Here is an 18,293-nt window from a genome sequence, read left to right as displayed (position 1 = left end):
TGTGCCCCAGAACACATTTAGATTTCAACCTGGACTCTTCTTTTGGCTCTACTTGTACCGACATCAACTTGTTTTATATTTGTTGTAAAATGAATAACATTCAAGTAACAGAATCTTTGGTGCTCATGGTGCCTCACCAAAAGCGTCACCCACGCTATGTACATCAACTATTAGCCAAAAATTGGTTACTGACTTCAAGTAAGTTATCAACTGGGATGTGTAGCCTCATCCGATGCTTCCTCTTCTTTGTACATGGGTCACCCAAGTGTTTTGCAGCACAGTCCCATTGCAAGTTAACCCATTGTGAATCTCAAATAATAATTTGACATCCAAGGATTTCAAGTAGACAAATGTTATGCTCAGCATCTCCTACTTTAACATTGCTAACAATACCCTATAGGTGGAGAGCAACATTGCAATATCATTTTCTTGTCCTGCAAGGGAAAATGGGTATCGACTATGCATTATATTTTCACAATATCTGCATCCTTTCCAAGTGTTCAGAGTTCCATTGGGCATAGACCTTAACATATTTTATCGTAACTTGCTGGGGATACAGAAACTGCTTCACTGAGCACTTGTTTAATATTATAGGGTTGTAGGTGTGGGGTATGTTGCAAGAAATCTTGTATGCACTGCAAAATAATTATGTACATGCCAATTGATGACATTTTCTTAAAATGCACATAATATCATGACGAGAAATGATTTGTTTGCAAAGTAATGTTGGCATGCAAATATCCCAGTGAGTTTTTACTGCTATAGTCCGTCACTTTTTACAGTGCTCTGTCAACTAGTATTGGAGACTAGCACAGAAGCCGGGAGATGCGGGAGTACAGGTGGAAGGTCAGGGGAGAACACTCCTTGGCGATGAACAAATCAGCAAACTTAAAAAACCAAGTCATACCTTTCAGCAGCACAAGGAAGGAAATATGTTTGTTTGCTGAATGGTAGGAAACTGCTCCTTGTATCTCTATCTATGTTCCGTTGCTGAAGCGTTTCTATATAATCATGTGTTCGTCCGTTTATTGACTCAAGCATCCCCCTGCAACCTATTGAAGTGATAATGAATTATAGAAGTGGGTTCCCTGGTCACTGAAGAAGGCACTCAATCTGTTGTACTGATGAGCATTGCTGCTACTAAGTTGAAAGGCATATATGGGATTTTCTTCAACTGGCTCCATTAGAAACCTCAGTAAGGCACTTGCTGAATTTTGTCTTGGCTGTGATGAGGAAGGGAGGGCACAGCTATGGGCTGTATTATGAGCCCTGTCATTTCACTTCCTATGTCAGGGTTGCAAGCATGGCTCTGATAAGATTTTGCTCCATACTTGGATTGAAATGATTTTTCAGAGTAGAAAAATTCTTAGCTTTGCCATTAAGGATATTTTATGAAATATGTTGTTTCCTCTTAAAACTTCTCTTGAGATCGGGCAGCAATCTTATTAGAGTTGTTTCCTAAGACACTGTTCTGCTGGTAACTAAGTTGGAAAACATATGAGTGCAGCTTTGTGAGTAGAAGCAGGGGTTAGGCTCCCATGTGTTGATTGTTTCCCATTTTTGTGGGGGGGGAGGGGAGTAAAAATGGATGGTGTATAGGTCTCTCAGCTATAACGCTGGTTTTGAGTAAGTGTTGTCACAGCTCACAGGACAATGCAATAAGGATAGTAAGCAGAGGCCCAGGTAATTTGACCATCATATTCTGAGGTGCAGTTATTCTGATGCAATTATTACACATCCTTACACAAACTATGTATGTTACCCTGGCCCTTGGATTACTTAGTGGCACCCAAACTCCCATTAGTATATGTTCTGACACATTCCCATTCGTTGCCATTATCCCATCTGTAAATATGGTATTCTGCCTGAATAGTTTGACAACTACATCAATTATGCAATATGGGTTTTTAAATACACATGAAGGCTTTTCCAGTGGCTTAAAACCCATTTTCTCTGCACAGGAGTGTTTTTGCTAGGCACTGAGGCAAATCCTGAAGTCTTGGACTAGTTGATGAGTGGTCTTTATAATAACATTACAATATTTTTTAGTCTATGCGTTTGGAAAAAGTATTGTAAGATGCAACTTTTACACAGATTTGTAAAGACTTGCAGTGGCTGGGAAGCAGAAATTCCGATTCAGAGAAGTAGCTAACAACTTTGCATGCAAACAAAGGGGCTTACCTCATTAGTCAGTTGAAAGAAATGTGTGCACGACAGCCAACCAGTTCCGCACATAGAGAAAAATAATTAGAGGGAACATTGCCAGGTACCCTTACCTTCTATATCATTATATTTATACACACACACACCTCTAGAAGGTGGGGTGGCGCCAGCGCCCACATTTGACTCCTAGTGCCACAATGGCATTGTGAACACTTGGCAATTCTATCCCACTTTTCCCACCCTCAGAATATACAGAGCCACTAGGAAGGCTGTATGCGTTTTTCTCTGCACCCTCTGACTTGGTACTCTACTCTTGGAACTCCCCACACCTTACCACAAAAAGGGCAAGTTACTTCTGGTGTTAAACTTTGTGCAGATGTCAATGATTTTAGGTATCCCGGTCAAAAACATTCACGTTTACTCAAGCCCATTTTTTTCTGCTTCCCCCTAGGGTGCTTCCAAACTTCCCAGACTAAGGCTGTATTGTTTACCAACCATTTTGCTCCCTGCAATAGGGAGTCTATACAATAGGGCCTCACTGAAAAGTTAAGATATGGCTATTTAAGTACCATACCCACAACAGGGATTATTTCTGTTATGTGTTCTGTTAAAGCTCTATGGACCTCAACATTTGTAAAAATATAAAAATAATAAAAAAAAAATCAGTCCAGGGAACAAATGAGTGAACAAATGTTCTGTTTCTTCAAACTTACTGACATATTGGTATTTTTTAACTTCGCACTACTTCTGAGTTATGGAAGAAATTAATTACTCAAATAACGAAAAATTGGTTATCACTCTCCACCTAAATCAGATATGGAATGTATTTTTTTCGAAGTAACTGATTGCACTGACTTTCTTTATTCTTTTTGATTGCATTGATGTTTTCTTTATTTTTCAATTCCTTTGTGTCCATTTAATGTTTGAATGAATTAACTATTCTCCGTTTTTAATGTTTTCATGTAGTATGTCGTCTTAAAGCTTTTTGGTACATTACCAATGTTTTGTATTATTTTGGAAAAAGGAATAAACCTCACTTTTCTATTTGAAATGTTTTTGTGAGCTATCAGATACTAGTTGTGATATCCTTGCTGATACACATTCTTTATTAAATAGGTGTATACTGAATATTGAATCATTTTTTTACAGTGTGGACTATATGTACTTTTTGATTACATTTGACCCCCCACCAGTGCTGTGAACAGGGGCACCCCTTATTAGTTAGAACCTGAGGGGATCTTCGCCAGGTGGGGCCATCCCAGGGTAGACCTATTTGCCACCATGAACAGGAGGTGCCATCAGTTTGCTTCCTGGCTGGGGCAAGGCAGGGGCTCTCTGGGGGATGCTTTGCCAACCCCCTGGAACGGCATGAATGCATACACGTTTCCCCCGACTCCGCTGATTCACAGTGTCATCTGCCGGGTCATGGAGTCACAGAGCCTTTGACTCATCTTGACGTTGCCATGTTGGCTGGCAAGACCTTGGTTGTCAGAGCTCCCCCGACTGTCGGACCAACCCCCAGTACACCTCCCACTGGGTCAGGCACACTTACTCTACCATCAGGGGGCACAGTGGTTCACCCCACTCCACAGAAGTTAGCCCTGGCAGCTTGGTTCCTGAACAAGTCACCCTGAAGCCTCTACACTTATTACAGGACAACCTGGCTATCATACAAGAGGCAAGGAGCGACTCCACCAGGAGTCAATACAGGAGCAAGTAGACCAGGTTCAGCCACTGGGCCAAGACAAACCAGATTGATCCACTGACATGCTCACTGGATGATCTGTTCTCCTTCTCTGTGCATTTGGCTCACTGAGGTGGACACCTACTGTAGGTATCTGGCTGCCACAGGGGCCTACAAGAATTCCGGAGACAACATCTTCTCCTTTTCCAATGCGGTGGTTAAAAGGCATTTGGCAGGCCTGGCCAGATTATATCCTCCGATCAAACTCCCACATCCAGTCTGGGACCTTAACGTGGTGTTGGGTGCCCTGGCTCACAAGCGCTCCGAACCCATGGCATCAGCAGACATCAGGCTGGTTACTATTAAGACTGCTGTACCATAAGGCTGCCTAGCCACTCTGCAGTTCTGCTGCGACTGAGAAGAATACTTAGCCCAGAAGGCCCTCCTAAGGGCACAGAAGCACAAGCCACATCATCCACACTGCCTGCAATATCAAAGGAAGCGGACCAAAAGATGGCCGCTGTTAGTCTGCCTGGCCCCGACATCCTGGAACAACAAGCACCATGATTGGCTTCATGGTACACAAAAGCCATTGGATCATCCAAGCCGGGAGGCGAAGCCGGCCGTACTACAAGGCTGCTGAGCCTCTCTGCAGTTCTGCTGAGACTGGGAAGCACACTTGGCCCAGAAGGCCCTCCTAAGGGCATAGTAGCACAGGCCACATCATCCACACTGCCTGCAATATCAAAGGAAGCGGACCAAAAGATGGTCGCCGTGGGTCTGCCTGACCCGAAAACACTGGAACAACGAGCACTGTTTGGCTTCATGGCACACAAAAGCCATTGGATCATACGAACCAGGAGGCAAAGCCGGCCATCCCCAAAGGCCGTACCTTAAGCCTTCCGAGCCTCACTGCAGCTCTCCGCTGCTCCATGCAATAGTTGCAGCACTCGACCCTTTACAACTTTGCACGCATTCAGAGACTGGATCCATCTATAAAAGCCTTCTCGTACCACCATTACCACAATCCTAATGGTAAGACTCCCACTAATTTGAAATCCGTTATGAGCCCAGTAAACAGTTTTATGTAGTGTTGCACATACCCATCCCCACTTCATTAATATCTGTGAGTCAAGCGATATCCCTCCAACTGCCCAGACAGCCTTCATTCCACCTTACCTGCCTCGAAAAGCTCATGAGCGGAGATAGTAACATGAAACGCAATGTCAGCGCCCAGCGGTTCCATCCATGCCTCCTATTGTTCTGCCCTTCGCTCTGCCGCTGCCCGCACTTAACATGTGCCAATCTCCTCCGTGCCTGACCACTGCTGCAACACAACGGATGAGGCCATGGATACTCGCGTCGCATTCACCTTAAAAGCATCTAAGCCTTCCCCACGCATTCCCCTTCGCTACATGAGTGCAACTCCATCCTATGTCCAAGAATGTACAACGCCGTAATACTCACCTACTGGTGCACCTAATGTACTGCGCCAAGTACCTCGTTATCGAATGCCACTACCTGGAATCAACTAACATGAGTCAACAACTTAAATCGCTAGCCAGCCATGGGGGTAACAAACATTACTATACTATTCTACTTACTATTCTAAGAATCAATCGTGATACACTGGAAACTCCGTGGTTTAAATTCAACAAAATAACTACAGCTGACACACTCCATATCTTGAAAAGCCTTAAGCCCTCAACATGTAAAGGAGATGTCTGCCCAGCCCCACTTATCAAAGACTGCGCAACTGCACTAGGCCTGTTCATCTCTGCATTACTCTTAAGTCCCTTCCCCTTTCCTCCATACTGTATGGGCGTCCCTTCCAAGGGACGGGAGACGGAACCTTTTTCACCAGAAAAAAAACCTGCTTTCCCTTTAAATTTAGAGGCGCACGGGGTGCGGCCCAGGGAGCATGCGCTGCCCCGACCCTGCCCTCCGGTGCCATACCTCAGTCCCCTTTTCCGCGTCGACGGGAACAAGCCCAATTCACCAGCGCTCCTGGGTTTGGCTTCAGCCATGTAATTCCACGCACGGATACTACTTCTCTTTTGTCTTCATTTTTGTATTTTTATCATTCAAGTACTCGGTCCTCAGGCGTCATGCTCCTCCCCCGGCACATGCCGACTTCTACGGGGTTCAGCAGGTGTCCATCCTGCAATGGGCTCTTCCCTACCTCAGACCCCCACGCCTTCTGCCTACATTGCCTTGGCACAGACCACGGTTGGCAATCTTACTCAGCAAGTGAAGAACAGACTAGCCAAGTGGAGGGAGCATTTCCAGAGGTTGCCTCCAGAGGACTTTAAGAACTTTGTGAAACATCGAAATAGGGCCAATATTCTCCATCGAACCCTGCAAGGGAGACTCCTTCCCTGGGACTCTCCTGCGCGGGAGGGACCGCTCAGGTCCTTCTACCAGCATGTGCACCGATGCTGCTCCAGCTACCGGCCCCCGGGCCGAGGGATCTGTGGATCCCTCCCAGTGTCAGTGTTGGGGGCCGAAAGGTGCTTTTACCGGGTCTTCACCCAAGGGGCTCCGGCCTAATACCGGCACCATGGCTGAGGGGCTACGCCCTAATATCGGCAATCCATCCAAGGGGGTGCCTAAACATAGCTCTACTGACCCCCCCAGGTCGAGGGTGTCACACCTACCTGGCCTAGGCCTGAGGAGCAGGGTAGGCCTTGTGATCCACAAACAAGAGTCCGGGAGGAGGCTGGGCCCAGCGGGCCGAGCTACACGTTGCAGGCACGTGGCAGGCAGCCCAACAAAATGGCTACCGTGCCAGAAAGAGGCACCCGTCCGACACCATTCCAGGAATTCGGCAAAGAATGAGTGTCAAGGTGGGACTGGCTTCAACAGGTACGTGGCCTACAGCCTACCCCTCTTATGCACAAGGCAGCTTTTCTTTGCGTCCGAATGGACCGGGTATGCAGCGGCCACAGCTGCCTTGTGCTACCTCGTCAGCACCCCCCTGCCACGCTTCAGTCAGCGAGGAGGTTTTCTTCGAGAGGTTCCTCTGCCTCATGAAGTCACCTCGGATAGGCATTATCCTCAAAGACGCCATCAGGGAAGTCATTCCCGCCATGCTAGCGTCCCCAGTCTCCTCCGTCGGCGCCCCTGGCCCCGGCACAGCCGGCTCCCCAGCCGAATCCTCAACCTCTGCCGCCGCCGCCTCAGCCCCCGGCTGTGGTCCCTGTACCCCTGCCTCTGGCGCTAACTACTTCTCCTCCACAGGATCCCCCAGATCCGCCGGATACAGATGAGGAGGATCCGGACACGCCATCCTCAGCCAGGGCCTTCCATGAATGTCTTGCTGGTTTGGCGGAGTATCTGGGCCTATCCCAACCTGAGGTCAAGCAGCCAGCAGAGGGGATTCTGGCAGAAGTCCTCACACAACATCCCCTCTGCCAAATCGTGGATTCCTATGCAGACTGATGTCTCCTTGGCCGAGAAGGGCTGGCTCAAACCCCACTCGGCCCAGCCGGTCAATCGACGCCTGGACGCCAAGTACAGGCAGTTGGACGGGGATACACTCTTGCTCTTGGCCCATCCTCAGCCGCACTCCTCAGTGATAGCTGCGGCATCACTATACTCAGTAGTCCTCAGCCTCCTCCTCTGCGGCGCTGCTAGGCAAGGAGCAGAAGATCTTGGAGGCGTACGGCAAGAAACTCTATTCGAACGCATCCTTGCGTCTTCTTCAGGCCAACGCAGATGCCATTCTGGCTGCTACCAACCAAAGATTATGGCGGGAAAGTGCGGACTTCCTTCCTTCCGGAACTCTCCACCCAGAGCCAATCACGTTTTAAGGCGGGGCTAGCCAAGGCAAAGCTGGTTACGCACAATCTCATGGAATCGACAGTGGGCCATATCGACACCTCTGGCCGTACCATCTGCATTGCCACGGACATGAGAAGGACGGCCTGGTTCCAGGCAATAATGTTTAACCCGGACGTCCAGGAACATATACTAGATCTGCCGTTCGAGGGTGGGACCTGTTCCACTCCTCCACGGACGAGGAGCTGGACAAAAAGAAAAACAGTTCACAATCGGCTAAGTCTTTATCCATCCTTACAAAGACCATGCCCAAAGCATACACCCATTCTCAGCAGTGCTCTGAGAGGGGTCGTATGTATGGAGGGTTCCGAGGCTTCCAGCAACGTAGATCCAGGCAGCCGGACCGCTCGCTGTCTTAGAACCGGCGCAAGCAACAAAAAGGCAGGGGGGTTGGGGGGAGTATGGGCTTTTTCCAATCCCCCTCCTCCGCAACAGCCTCAGAGGGAAAGAAGGCATGACACGCCCCTTCAGGTCCACGTGTCTCCGGTGGGGGACAGGCTTGCTCTCATGCACATTTCTGGTGCCAGAATTTCACTGACCCCTGGATCCTCTCCGTAGTATCCACGGGGTACTGCCTTCCTATCCCAGCTTCTCCTCCCGCCTCGCCTCCCCTCCACTCCCACAGGTTGGGACAGCAACTCTTTTGGCAGTGATCCGGTCACTCGTAGAGAGCCAGGCAGTGGAGGAAGTCCCAGACTACCAGCGAGGCTTTAGCTTTAACTCCAGGATTTTCGCCATTCAGGAGAAGAACCAAGCGGGCCTGAGTTGTGCTGGACCTTTCCACCCTCAACCTCTCCTTACCCCTACTAAAATTCAAGATGGTTAAACCAGCTTTCATAGCGGAAACATTGGACGGGGGAGACTGGATGTACTCCCTGGATCTGAAGGACACGTACCTACACGTCCCGATTTGGCAGCGCCATCGTTCTTCCCTATGGTTCAGGATCATGGGCTACCATTTTCAAAACAAGGTCCTTCCTTTTGGCCTCAACTCGGCCCCCAGGGTCTTTACCAGACTCATAAATGCGGTGGCGGCCCTCCTCAGAGCGCAGGGCCTCCACCTCTACCCATACCTCGACGACTGGCTTGTCAGGGCTATATCTCCGGAAGCGGTTCACCACTCTTCCAATGCCCTTATGATCACTGCACGATCTGGGCTTCTCAGCTGTGACTGACATTTCTGGGCCATGTGCTCCCAGAAGGTATTTCCTTCAGAGGACAAAATCTTGGCTATCAAGAGGGCCACCGGCCACTTCGTCAACAGAGAAGTGACCTCGGCATGGTAGTACCAACATCTCCTGGGGCTAATGGGAGCGGTCCTATTAGCCGTCCCGCACAGAAGACTAAGGATGAGGAGGATTCAGCTGCACTTCACAGCCTCAGGGAACCAGGAGCAGGGCTCTCAATCCGACAAGATCAAAGTTCCTCGATCTCTCCACCCAAACCTAACTTGTTGGTCCAGAGACTGCAACCTACGGATGGGCAAGCCCTTTCGGCCGCCCACTCCACAGGCCACTGTCACCAGGGGTTCCTGTCTCGAGGGCTGGGGAGCCACCCTGGATGCTCTGTCCACGGCACCTGAACTCCGGAGCAGGAATGCCACATCAATTGGCTAGAGTGGAACGCCATCTGGCTGGCGCTCAAGGTGTTCCTACCACTTCTCAGGGGCAAGGTTGTCCTCATCCAGACGGACAACTAGACCAGCATGTACTACGTCAACAAGCAGGGAGGCACCAGGTCCCCTCCTCTGTGCAGACTGGCGATCAGCATTTGGTAGTGGGCCCTGGAAAACATTTACCTCACGGCAGTCCACCTCCCGGGGTAATCCAATCAGGAAGCGGACAGGCTCAGCAGGCTGGGAGCGGACAATTATGAGTGGCAGCTAAACGACCTTGTTATTCAGGATATCTTGAACAGGTGGGGTCACCCCCAGGTGGATCTCTTTGCCACCTGGCACAACAAGAAGTGTCCCCAGTTCGCATCCTGGCAAGGTCAGGGCCCCGGCTCTCTAGGAGATGAGTTTCACCTCCAGTGGACCGGCATGAAGGCCTATGCTTTTCTGGCCACGCCTCTGATTCAGAGTAATTTGCAAAATCAAGGAGGCTCACCAACTCATCATTCTAATCACTCCTTGCTGGCCGGCCAGGCCATGGTTTTCGTTCAGAGCTGCTCAGTCTCTCAGAAGTACCCCCAATTCACCTCCCGACGGGCCCAGCACATCTTATGGCACAGCCGGGGAGGGGCGGGGCAGAGTCGTCCACCCTGGGCCAGGGGCACAAGCCCTCACAGCATGGTACCTGAGTCGGTAAAGCTGCAGCACCTCAGCCTCTCAGGACAATCTGGAGATCATACAGGGCGCCAGGAGCAAGGCTACCAGGGCCCAGTACAAAAGCAAATGGACGAAATTCTGCCACTGGGCAAATTCCAAGGGAATCGACCCCCTGGCGTGCACCTTGGACGACGTGCTCTCCTTCTCGGTGCACCTCGCCCATTCAGGCGTGTAGGTGGACACCTTCCGCCATTACCTTGCAGCCTTCGGGGCTTACAGTAACTCGGAGGAAGGCATCTTCTACTCCTCCAATCCTATCATCAAGAAACACCTGACGGGACTGACAAGGCTCTACCCGCCCGTCAAGAGACTTGCCCCGGTATGGGAACTTAACGTAGTCTTGGGTGTTCTGGCGCACAAACCATTTGAGCCAATGGCGTCTGTGGACATCAGGCTGGTCACCATCAAGATGGCCTTACTTGTCGGCTTCACCTCGGCTCGTAGAGTCAGCAAAATCCAGGCGCTGGTCGCCTCAGGACCATATACTACCTTTCACAAGGACAAAGTAGTCTTGCGGATACACCCGGTATTTCTGCCCCACGTTCTGTCTGCTTTCCACCTGAACAAGGAAATAGTACTTCCTACATTTTTTCCGATCCCAAGGACAAAGCACAGAGTGCTGCATCGCCTGGATGTCAGGTGTGCCCTGAAATTCTACTTGGACAGGACCAAGGGCTTCCACAAATCAGACACCCTCTTTGTCACTTTCGGAGGATCAAGACCAGTCTATCGGGTTTCTAAGGCTTCCATATCATGCTGGATGGTCTCTGCCATCAAGGAAGCGTATGAGGGCCAGCATAAGCCGCTCCCGGCCAACATGCATGCCCACACAGTCAGGGCCAAGGCAGCGGCCATCGCATTCCAGCGCCATGTCCCATGTCAAGTCATAAGCAGGGCGGCCACTTGGGCCTCTCCCTCGGCTTTCTGCAAGCATTACTGTTTGGATGCCGGCTCTAGATCTGATGCGGCTTTTGGACAGGCGGTTCTCAGGAACCTATTTGCTTAAGGAGGGTCTCCTCTCCACCATGGGGCTCCAATCAGTTGTAATTGCCCATACTGTATGGAGGAAAGGGGACGGGACCTAAGAGTAATTATAAGTTACTCACCATAGTGACTAATGTACTCTTAGTCCATAGTCCCCTTTCCTCGATACGTCCCACCAACCTCCCCCCTAATACTGGTGTCATTAGGCAATGGTAATCTATTGTCGACGCGTCTATGGGGAATGAGGTGTGGCGCCAGAGGGCGGAGTCGGGGCAGCGCATGCTCCCTGGGCCGCACCCCTGCATGCCTCTAAATTTAAAGGCGACATTTTTTCCTGGTGAAAAAGGTTGTCTCCCGTCCCTTGGAAGGGTGAAAAAGGTTCAGTCTGCCGTCCCTTGGAAGGGACGCCCATACAGTATGGAGGAAAGGGGACTATGGCCTAAGAGTAAATTAGTCACTACGGTGAGTAACTCATAATTTATCAATGCTTCTTTCACAACAGGCAAAGTCCCATTCCTGCTTAAAGAAGCTTGGCTCCTACCACTACCAAAGCAAAACCACCCTTGATCCTGCCATTCCTAAACCACCAAATGATCATCACAGTACCATTCCTTCTGAATTTCTTGGACAGAGCGCCTAGATACAGATGCAATGCCACCTTGAAACAAATCAAATCTTAGGTGCTGGACAATCTGGGTTCTGCCCTGGCCATGGTACTGAATGGGCACTACTCGATCTAAGAAATCAGATGGACGATACTAGGGACAAGTGCAAGCCTGCCCTGTTGCTCCGCTTTGACCTATCCGCAGCCTTCAACCTAGTAGATCACAGCATCTTATGTCAACACCTCACCTCTGCAGCAGCCTTTTCTCACGAAACAGCAGCATGGATCCCCTCCTTGCTAGAGGGTTGAGTTATGAAGGTATTCTCGGATCAAGCATATGCAGCGCCCGCTCCCATCAAATGCGGAGTACCCCAAGGTTCGTGTGTCTCTCCCACATTGCACAATATTTTTACTAAACCGCTCTTCGACCTCCTAGATGCTCAGGGCATTATTTACACCAACTACGTGAATAAAACAGAAATCCTCCTCCCACTTTCAGGCAACTACACCCAGGACTCAGGAGTAGAACTATTGTGCATTTGAACTGCAGCAGTTGGGATTTAACCCTGGTAATTTTTGAACATTGTTGGGACTATTTGCATCTGGGATTCAACCCTGTTATTTTTTTACTTTGTTGGGATTTAACCATGTTATTACTCACATCAGGATTAAATGACTGAGAACTTGAGTGCGCGCCTGACCTTCTTTTTCTACACCCAGGACTCTGCCTTGGTAAACTCCACATACACTACAATCCAAGCATGGTTGGCAACCCAAGGCCTCTGCCTTAATGACGAGAAGACGGAACTACTCCTAGTCGGTCCCCACTCAATCCTAAATAAAAACTCGACAGACTACATTGCCTTCAACATAGACGGTACCAAAATCACAGTATCACCAGCTGTGAAAACATTGGGGTTCTACTTAGATGCCACAGTCTCTCTCTCCCGCCAAGTAAACGCCATATCCTCATCTGCGGCTTACGCCACCAAACTCCTTATCGCGGCCAGACCCTAGCTATCTGAAGATAGCTGCTTAACCATTGCACAAGCTGTATTAGGCGCAAGGCTGGACTACTGTAACGTCCTCTTTGCCGGCACATCTTCCCACAACCTACACAAACTCCAGACGATTCAAAATAATGACCTACGGGCTGCATTAAACTTACCCAGACATGGCCATACATCAGAGGCCAGGAAAGCAGTACACTGGCTGCCTATTCGGCAAAGAATCCTATTCAAGACACTCACCATTACACACAGGTGTATATCCAAAAAGGCCCCACCTTATCTAGCCCAAAGAATTGTCATCCACCAAACAGGCCAATTAGAACCCCCTTAAACCTCGAGACTAGTACAACCAAAATTCAAGCAAACCACAGTGAGAGGCTTGAGCTTTCCTGTCCTCTCAGTAAAACAATGGAACGCCCTTGCGCAGTCACTAAGAGCAGAAGGATCCTACTGGGCTTTTCGAAAAGCCTTAAAAACCTAGCCACTCGCTTACGTTCCTTGCACTGTAACTGTTCACGTCTCTGTAACCTATGAATGATCACTGTCATTATTGTACCTACATGCTTACCGACCTATGTACCTGTCTAAATTTGATTTATGAGCTACTCTGCTTACGTGCTCCATGTAACTGGTTTGAGCGTCCTGATGCCCCCAGGGTTTGTGTGCGCTATACAAATGTAAAAAATAAATAAAATGTCCTGCTGGTCAGTCTTACTTCAGCACGCAGGATCAGCGAGATTCAGGCTCTGGTGGCTTCTGAAACATATACCATTTTTCACAGGAACAAGGTGGTGCTCAGGATGCATCCTGCTTTTCTCCCTAAGGTTATTGCTTTCATATTAACGAGGAGATGGTACTCCCAACTTTCTTTGTGGATCCAAAGGACGAGGATCCAAAGGTTTTGCACTGTCTGGATGTCAGGCATGTGCTAAGATTTTATCTGGACTGGACAAAGAGCTTCCGTATATCGGATGCCTTATTCGTCACTTTTGGTGGCTCAAAACCAGGCTGTCAAACCTCTAAGGCTTCCATGGATGGTTATGGCCATCAAGGAGGCTTGTGAGGGGCAGCACATGCCTTTGCCAGCAAACATGCATGCCCACACCATCAGAGTCAAGGCCACGGCTGTGGCTTTCCAAAAACATGTCCCATGGCAGACGATCAGCAAGGCGGCTATTTGGGCTTCCCAATTGGCCTTTTTCTAACAGTACTGCTTGGATGCCAGCGCCAGATAGGAGGCAGCATTTGGCCAGGCAGTTTTGAAGAACTTGTTTTCTTAAAGAAGCAACTCTCCTCCCCAGGGCTGCATTTCATTGTATCTGCCCATACAGTATGGAGGAAAGGGGTACAGGACATAGGAGTAATTATAAGTTACTCACCTTAGTGACTAACGTACACCTAGTCCATAGTCCCCTTTCCTCCATACATCCCACCATCCCCTCCCTGTAACATCTTGGTGTCATTAGGCAATCCTAATATTGTCGACGTGTCAAAGGGGACTGAGGAGTGGTGCCAGTGGGTGGAGTCGGGGGGAGTGTATGTTCCCAGGGGCGCACCCCCATGCGCATCTAAATTTAAAGGGGAATGCTCCTCCCCCGGCACATGTCGACTTCTACGGGGTTCAGCAGGTGTCCATCCTGCAATGGGCTCTTCCCTACCTCAGACCCCCACGCCTTCTGCCTACATTGCCTTGGCACAGACCACGTTGGCAATCTTACTCAGCAAGTGAAGAACAGACTAGCCAAGTGGAGGGGGCTTTTCCAGAGGTTGCCTCCAGAGGACTTTAAGAACTTTGTGAAACATCGAAATAGGGCCAATATTCTCCATCGAGAATATTGATGCATTTCCTGTCCCTAGCGAGGGATGCCGATACAGTTTGGAGGAAAGGGGACTAGGAGTAGTCACTAAGGTGAGTAACTTATATTTTTTTGCCCTAGACCAACACTCAGAGAATTTTTGGTTACTCTAGGTGTGCTAAATGGACAAGCTGGTGGCAGCAGTGACTTAACAATTTTTTGGTACTTTCCATTTTAGCCTTACTGCGTTTACCACGTTTGACTAACTGTGGCTAGTGTCCAAAAATGGCAATGCCACAAGGTGTTTCGCTTGTCCTTGGGCCATCTTGTCTTTTAGCCTTCTTCCTGGCCTATTAGGCCAGGAAAATCCTTATATGGACTTTCAGTGCACAGGAAAGCAGGGGCTTTTGGCGGGCTTCTGGAGGGGGCTGTGTGTGTTTGCTGGCTCTGTCTCGTCCCAATCCACAAACTGGTTTCAGTATGCGAGTGTTATGCATGAGTGTTCCCTCCAGTGGTCCCGATTGGGCCACTGCTGGGGTGTCTGTGGGGCTAGTTCTGCTCTTGGCTAGTGGGAGTTTTTGCTCTTATCTGGCTTTTGGGATAAGAAGAGGACCCCTGTGTTAAAGGTTTGTCCTGCTTCCCATGATGCCAGTGCTCATCTAGCTCCCTCACACCATCTCCGGCATTGCAAGCACTCAGACACAAATAATACACAAGGCCAGAAGTGTGATCAAAAAGCACAGTAATGCTAACACACACCAGGGCTTGAGAGGGCTGCATGCGACTCTGCTCCTCCCAGGCCTGGCTCGTACTTATGTACAATGCAGAAGCTACATATTATTATCCTCCCATTTACAGTACGTATGATAACATTTCCCGAACAGGGAGAAAGAAAGCACATTTCGTAACAGCAGATTGTCTTTGCATGGCAGCCTCTTAGCAGCCTTGGGACTTGAGCCAGCAGTATCACTGCGTACTTCTCAGGAGGGAGGGCTTGGCCCTCAATTGTAACCTAATAGCCCAGTGACTATACCATACCGCTGCATTTGCTTATCTCTCCCACTGCCCCCTCTCTCTCTCTACCTGCCCATGGCGCCATCTGTTTCTCCTATCTACTCAAACTGCTTTACTATCAACTATCCTTCCCTTCTCACTAAGTCTGGTAAAAAGAAATTTAAAAAGGATATCCTGGCCTCCAACCCAGGTCTCCCCATTGCTGATACCTATTCCAGCGCTTCTGCCAGACAAACCCTCACTGATATCCTCTGTCGTTCCTTCGCCTAATCTCTGGACCCCCCATATGATTTCTGTGCTCTGTCCTGTCTCTTCCTCTCCCATTAATGGTGGCACCCGCTGGGAAGTTCATATGGGTGCCTTTGACTCCTCAAGAGTCATCATTAATGTCTACCGAAATGGCACTGTCATGGTGCAAGGTCCTCAGGCCAATCTCCTTCTCTTTGATAGGCGATTCCCTCGCCTCATCAACTTCCTCTCATCTCCAGCTGTACCCTACTCCCCTCCCTTGGCTACCTTGCCCTTTTCCCCTTCCTCACCCTCCCCATCTCATGCTCCCTCCACTCCTCCGCAGGGTGTACCTCTGATTTGTACCCCTCCCCGGAAGGTCTTTAAGGCTGGCAACCTTCTTCATCTTGCCGCCCTCAACTCCCGCTCTGCTGTCAAACATTCCTCTGACATCTGCCACCTCCTAGAAGAACTTGACCTTGATGTCATTGGTCTTACCGAGACATGGTTCATGGCCAGCTCTGTCACAAGCTTTGACACTCTCCTCCCTGATGGCTACAAGATCCTCTCCGCCCCCAGAGCCACCCGGCCCGGTGGTGTTGTAGCCTTGATCTTCCCTGAGTGGATTGCTGCCTCTATCATCCCCATTCAGACCTACTCCTCTTTCAAATGCCTTGTCTGTAGGCTCTGTCTCGCTCCTAGTTACTCTCTTACTGTTGCTACTCTCTACCGGCCCCCTGGTCAAATCACCTCTTTTCTCTCCGAGTGGGCAGACCTCTCCTCTGCCCTCCTGGCGTCTATCTCTCAATTCCTCCTCCTTGGTGACCTCAACATCCATCTTGATTCTCCCTGTTCCTCATCTTTGCTTTTTTGTGACCTCTGCGGTTCACTCTCCCTCTCTATCCTCCCCTCCGGCCCGACTCACTCTGCTGGACACACACTTGATGTCCTGATCTCCTCTGGCCTCCCTCTATCTACTCCCCTCACTACTCCTCTCTCCTGGAGTGATCACTGCCTCCTCTCCTCTCATCTTTTCATCTCCTCCCCGCAAGCCAATCCCACCCCAAGATTGCCACCCACTTTCTCGGACATCCGGCCCATGAAGCGTGTGTCAGTCGAGGCTTTCGCTTCCACCTTCTCACCCCCTACTTCACCCCAGGCTGATTCACACCCTGACACAGCACTGTCTCTGCTCTACTCCTCCTTCTCTGCCACTCTTGATGTTCTTGCCCCTGTCATGAGGATCCGTTTGAAGCCCAAAGTCAAGTGTAATTCTTGGTATGACTCTGACCTAGCTACACTTAAACGTAAGTGTAGGGCGGCCGAGAGGAAATGGAGGGCTTCTTGCTCATACTCTGACAAACTGGCCTGCCGCCTGCTCCAAAGGCAATACCGACTCTCTGTATGCACTAAGAAGCGAGTCCACATTCAAGCCCGTGTCTCTGCAGCATCTAACAACTCGGCCGAACTCTTTAAAATCTGCAAGGAGGTGGCCAACCCTGCTGCAGTAGCCACCCCTCCTCTCGGCTCTCAGGCTCTTTGTAATGCCCTGGCTGCACACTTTGTCTCGAAAACCCAGGACATCTTGTCTGCTCTCTCCTCCTCTCCCACTCCTCTCCCTTCTTCTCTGCTTGCTGACCCACCCTCAGCAAACCACCCTCCCTCTTTCTCCTCCTTTCCTCTCTTCTCCCCCGATTAAGTCGCAAGACAAGTCCGATCCATGAAAGCCTCATCAAAACAGGTCCGTCCCTGTTCCTCTAAAACCATTAAGGACCACATCGATACCATTGCTGATTTCTGCAACCTCTCCTTTGCCCCTGGGTCTTTCCCCTCTGAAGCACTCCCTTGTGCATCCTCAAACACACAGCTGATCCTTCTTGCCCAGCTAACTATTGCCCAATTTCCATAACTCCCTTTTTGGGTAAGCTCCTGGAAAAGCTTGCCATCTCTCAGCTTAACCTTCATTCTGACTGTTGGCTCTCTCCATGACCACCAATCTGGCTTCAGATCAGCCAGAAGCACGGAAACTGCTCTCCTGAACATCCGTGAAGACCTGCTCTCCAACCTTGACTCTAACATTCCCTCTGTCCTCATCCTACTTGATCTCTCCTCTGCTTTCGACACAGTCAACCATACCACCCTGCTTAGTCATCTCTGTGACAACCTGGGTATCACTGATCAGGCTCTGGCTTGGCGGACCTCTTTTCTCTATGATCGGCCCTCCCAGGCAGGTACAACTTGGGTCCTTCCTATCTTCTATCTCCCTCTCTACCTGTGGTGTTCCCCAGGGGTCTAACCTCTCGCCCTGGCTTTTCAACCAATACCTGGCAACTGTCGCATACTGCATTTCCATCTTTTGCTCAAATTTCCAGTGCTATGCTGATGACACCCAACTAGTTTTCAGGCTTCCTTCAGCAACCTCCTCTCCTTCCCTCATCTCTGTCTCATCGCCATTCAAAATTGGTGTGCCGCCAACGATCTCTGTTTAAATGCCAACAAGACTGAGATCCTCCTCATTGGTACACCCTCGCCATCCTTTCCCCTCACTCTCTGGACAGCTTCCCTTGGCCCTCATCCTGCCCCTACCTGCAAAGCTAAGAACCTCAGGGTCATCTTTGACTCCACACTTTCCTTCTCTCCA

The sequence above is a fragment of the Ambystoma mexicanum genome, chromosome 10, assembly GCF_040938575.1.
Source record: "Ambystoma mexicanum isolate Mex_15411 chromosome 10, UKY_AmexF1_1, whole genome shotgun sequence".
In the NCBI taxonomy this organism is placed as follows: Eukaryota; Metazoa; Chordata; class Amphibia; order Caudata; family Ambystomatidae; genus Ambystoma; species Ambystoma mexicanum.
The sequence above is the reverse complement of the archived record's forward strand: the minus strand, read 5'-3'. Positions refer to the sequence as shown.